At 47.5% G+C, this 5,455-nt stretch overlaps 1 non-coding gene across 1 annotated transcript; it reads left to right on the top strand.

The window, feature by feature from the left end:
• Positions 1-2,654: 2,654 nt before the first annotated feature.
• Positions 2,655-2,728, top strand: trnan-guu (transfer RNA asparagine (anticodon GUU)). The gene has a single exon. It is a non-coding gene; the product is annotated as a tRNA-Asn (tRNA).
• Positions 2,729-5,455: the final 2,727 nt, after the last annotated feature.

Raw genomic sequence — 5,455 nt, 5'->3', positions numbered from 1 at the left:
CTGTGCAATATGCATTCCGCAGGATGAATAAAAGCAATGCTTTTTGAAATGCAGGCACTGCATGTTTTGCACTCGACAAAACATTGCATTTTCTTTTCATTAATTTTACATTAATGCATTGCAATGCAAACGCACTTTTTACGTGGCAAGATCGATAATTAGCAGAGCTGAATGAAGAGATCACAAAGTTTCTGTTTAAAGAATGGACTCAGTCGAGAATATTTTTGTGGATTTTATTTTTCTGAGACTATTTTCCCTGTGCTGGGGACACCCTGCGCAGATATGTGAAAAAACGGGTTTTGTTAAAACTCCAGAGACCGCATGGCAGTTAGCTTTGGACAAAAGAGCTGTCAGTCATCCATTGACAAAAGAGCTGTCAGCCAGGAAGGGGGGCCACTGACAAAGCCACTCTAATTTGTAAAAGCACTTCTCACCTCCATCTCAGAAGGAGACACAGAACAATGAACCCACCAGCCTGGCCAGCCAAGGAGGAGCTGGGGCTTTCCCAACACAAAGGCTCAGAGAGATGCCCAGACTAAGGGCCATCAGCCCAATGCATGGGTGGGATGGCCCATCACTGACTAAGTACCCGTGCTTAGAAACAAAGGGGTTTTAAAGATTGGCGGGAAAGATAGGGGTAGCAAGACTCCCAGAAAGACAGGGTCCTTTCCACTTTATTTTTAGCTTGGAGCTTGGTGTGAAGCTTGGAGCTTGCAGCTTGCAGCTTGTGTCTAGAGAGAGCCCCCTCTCCCTCTCGCTCTCGCTCCACCGATCGATGTACCAGAGGAAGGGGCCGCAGTACTGCAGAAGAAGCCACCGAGACTGAAGACCAGGCAGTGACTTCCCACAGCTGAGCTGAGCAAGGAACGGCCTGGGTGGTGGTGAACATGGTCGCGAGTGTCCCAAGCCAGTAACCAGATATCCCAGGCCAGCTGGGTAAGGGCTCAGGGTATTCTCAGAAGTGAAGCTTTCCAGGGCTATTCTGGGGAGGGTAATTCATTGGTAGGGGTGGGGTTAGAATCCACCAGGGAATTACTGCGTGTTTCTCCACAGAGGCAGTGATTTCGTTTAGCAGTGCATGTTTTAGACATTGTATGTTAGACCAAATAAATATACTATGATTTATCACTGAAGCATCCCTTTCCGTGACTCATTTAATTTACACTCAGAATAATAATTCTCGGATCTAGAACTTTCGTAAGGTGGGGGCGATTCAAACCGTCCGTCTGGCAATTGGGCGAGGATCACAAACACTTACAATATTTACGAAAGGATATACTTGCTTTGGAGGCAGTACAGAGAAGGTTCACTGGGTTGACTCCGGAGATGAGCGGGTTGACTTATGAGAAAAGGTTGAGTAGGTGGGGCCTCTACTCATTGGAATTCAGAAGAATGAGAGGTGATCTTATCGAAACGTATAAAGTAATGAGGGAGCTTGATAAGGTGGATGCAGAGAGGATGGTTCCACTGATAGGGGAGACTAGAACTAGGGGGCATAATCTCAGAATAAGGGGCTGCCCATTTAAATCTGTGATGAGGAGGAATTTCTTCTCTCAGAGGGTTGTAAATCTGTCGAACTCACTGGATCAGAGAGCTGAGAAAGCCACGACATTTAATAAATTTAAGACAGAGATAGCTTCTTAACTGATAAGGGAATAAGGCTTATGGGGAACGGGCAGGGATGTGGACCTGAGTCCATGATCGGATCAGCCATGGTCATGTTAAATGGTGGAGCAGGCTCGAGGGGCCATATGGCCGACTCCTGCTCCTAGTTCTTAAGTTCTTATGTACTGAATAGCGACACACAAAAAAATGCTTTGATCATGGTTACACCTTATCTTCACGTTTGTCAAACAGTTGGCTCGTTGGTCTCGGGCTGTGATTTCCCTTCGGAGTTGTTAATTGAAATTTACGAGGGGTCCCAGAGGAGCCCTGATATTGCTCGCATATTTTGAAATTGCATCGAACTTTGCAAAGAAGGACTTGCATATCTGCAGTGCCTTTCAAGAACTCATGACGCCCCAAAGCGCTTTACAGCCATTGAGTTATGTTTGAAGTGTTGTAGTTTGGGGAAAGATGTGCCCAGATCACCAAACATGTACCTCAACTCTTTGCAAAGAGTTTGGTGCAAATAATCAGGCGTCTCAGGGATTTGGACTTTCTTTGAATAAGTTCTGCTTGTACCTGCATTCAAGCTTGAAACAGCAACTGGGCTTCCATCTCACGGGACGTTTGGGGTTGATGTGCGTTGCTTTCAATCTTTGAAATTTCACCAAGCAAAGAAACGGTGAATCCAACTGTCCCTGTAAGCATTTAGTTCCCGTTTAATCACAGGAATATCCGCAGTCAGGAGCTGAAAAGGAATTCAAACCAAATACAGGCTTCGGGACAATCAGAATACTTTGTCACAGACAAGGCACCGGAAGGCTGGAAGGTAGATCACACCGGTTGTGGGAGAGCTGGTTGGCGGTGACATGGAAGTGTCTGCAGTGTGCGGAACCAGACTGCTTCCACACATCCACAATGAATGTCCCTCCATTTATTTGTGAAAAGTACCACTGAGAGTGGACAAGTTCCATCCCGGTCGGAGCAATCTGAAGCTTTAACTGACTGACACCCTGGTTTGGGATGTTTTGCACCTTATACGTCCATCAGTCTCTGTGGCGCAATGGGTTAGCGTGTTCGGCTGTTAACAGAAAGGTTGGTGGTTCGAGCCCACCCAGGGACGAAGTGTTTTACTGTTTTTCCCCGAGTATTCGGTGTCGCACAGTCCCAGGTTGTCATTGTGCGTTTTGGCTGCACGAATCTATTCCGCAAATGTTGCCAGCAGTGCTGTTATCCAATTAGTTCCCACTCCAATATTTTATGAGCATTCAGTTCAATTAAAACGATAACAATTTTTTACATGGATCATGTTCCTCCATCCAGCCCATTAGAAATAAATTATGTTATTGGGTTTAAAGAAACTGGTGGATATTGATTCTATTGGTACATATATAGAACTGGAACTACGGTCTCAAGTGCTCCTCCTATCAAGAATAGACACACACACAATCAATGGTTTTACAACTGGGTCATAAACACTTACAATTTTAAACCATTCTCATACAGCGTGTAAATGAGATAGGGATAAATCTTCATCACATGTAAAGATAAAATGAATGATTGAGGATACCACTGTTCCTCAGTAATTATATTATTATTTATTTCATTCTGAAGAAGGTTATCGGCGAATTAACGGTGATTAAAAGAATTCTTACTTTTGCACGTTGGCTGCATGTCGTCAATTTTATAAGGTTTTGAATTTAAAAATGGATTACAATGCTGGTTGAATACATGACCCCAAAGTATTTTTGGGATCACAGGTTGAGTCTCTCTGGTGGTTTATGCTTTCTTGTAGAGCGCCTGAGTTGGGGCTCCGGTTGTTGGGCGCTGGCCTGTGTGTCTGCTGTTTGCGGTGCCTCAGGCCTATCCGGACTGCCCACAGTGACTGGGCTCTCCTCCCTTTGGTTCCAGTGTTCGGTCACCTGTGCTGGAGTGAACTCTGTATCGTGTTCTTCCTCTGCTTCTTCTATGGGGTTGCTGAACCTCCTTTTTGTTTGATCCACATGTTTGCGGCAGATTTGTCCATTGGTTCGTTTAACTACCAGAATCCTATTGCCCTCTTTGGCAATCACAGTGCCTGCGAGACATTTAGGTCCTGCAGTGTAGTTGTGGACAACAACAGGGTCGTTTACACCAATATATCGTGCCCCCGCATTCCTGTCATGGTAGTTATATTGTGATTGGCGCCTGCTCTCAACAATTTCTTTCATGGTGTGGTGTATAAGGGATAACGGCATTTGAGCATCCTTATCATTAGCAGCCCTGCGGGTGGAACCCCTGTGAGCGAGTGTGGTCGGGATCTGTTGGCCAACAGGAGGCGTGATAAGTGGCTTTGTAGGGAACCCCCTTGGATTCTGAGCATCCCCTGTTTGATTATCTGCACTTTTCGTTCTGCCTGGCCGTTTGAGGCTGGCTTGAACGGTGCGTTTCTGACATGGTTAATTCCATTGCCTGCCATGAAGTCCTGGAATTCAGTGCTTGTGAAGCACAGGCCATTGTCGCTGACCAAGATGTCCGGTAGACCGTGGGCGGCGAACATTGCCCGTAGAGTTTCTACCGTGGCAGAGGATGTGCTTGAATTTAAAATGTCACACTCGATCCATTTGGAGTGAGCGTCTACTACAACCAAAAACATTTTTCCGATGAAAGGACCTGTGAAGTCATCATCGATGCGTGACCAAGGTTTGGCGGGCCATGGCCAGGGGCTAAGGGGGGCTTCCCTGGGCGCATTGCCCAGCTGGGCACACATGTTGTACCTGCGAACACAAACTTCCAGATCTGCATCTAACCCTGGCCACCAAACGTGTGACCTGGCAATTGCCTTCATCATGACAATGCCCGGATGCTCATTGTGGAGTTCTCTGATGAACACCTCTCTGCCCATCTGGGGCATGACTACGCGGTTTCCCCACAGTAGGCAATCGGCCTGAATCGAGAGTTCATCCCTGCCCCTGTGAAATGGTTTAAATTCCTCAGGGCATGCCCTGTACGTGGCTGCCCAGTCCCCATTCAGGACACATTTCTTGACTAGAGACAATAACGGGTCTCTATTTGTCCAGACTTTAGTCTGACGGGCTGTCACGGGTGAGCCATCGCTTGCGAAATCTTCAACAGCCATGACCATCTCAGCGGCATGCTCGGTAGCCCCATCAGTGGTGGCTGGTGGGAGCCTGCTGAGTGCATCGGCGCAGTTTTCAGTGCCCGGTATGTGCCGAATTGTGTAGTCATAGGTGGCTGACGTGAGTGCCCACCTCTGTATGCGGACCGATGCGTTTGCATTTATGGCCTTGTTGTCGGCCAAAAGGGACGTGAGGGGTTTGTGATCTGTCTCCAGCTCAAATTTCCTGCCAAACAGTTATTGGTGCATTTTCTTTACCGAATATACACATGCGAGCGCCTCCTTTTCTATCATCCCGTAGCCCCTTTCTGCCTGGGACAGACCTCTGGAGGCATAAGCTACCGGCTGTAACTGACCCTTGGCATTGACATGCTGCAACACACACCCGACACCATAGGACGACGCATCGCACGTTAACACAAGTTTCTGACATGGGTCATATCGCGTTAACAGATTGTTGGAACACAACAAATTGTGTGCTCTATTAAAAGCCCTTTCCTGGCTGTCCCCCCAGACCCATTCGCGACCTTTGTGTAGGAGCACGTGTAGCGGCTCGAGCAGCGTGCTCAATTTGGGAAGAAAGTTAACAAATAGTTGGGGAGCCCCAGGAACAAACGCAGCTCCGTCGTGTTACGGGGTCTGGGTGCTCTCTGGCTACGCTTCCGTCTTGGACGCAGTAGGGCTCATCCCGTCTACTGCTACCCTCATCCCCAGGAATTCTACCTCTGGAGC

This window comes from Pristiophorus japonicus, unplaced genomic scaffold (assembly GCF_044704955.1).
Source record: "Pristiophorus japonicus isolate sPriJap1 unplaced genomic scaffold, sPriJap1.hap1 HAP1_SCAFFOLD_112, whole genome shotgun sequence".
NCBI lineage: Eukaryota > Metazoa > Chordata > Chondrichthyes > Pristiophoridae > Pristiophorus > Pristiophorus japonicus.
Note: the sequence above shows the minus strand (reverse complement) of the source record. Positions and strands in the feature narration are given on the sequence as shown.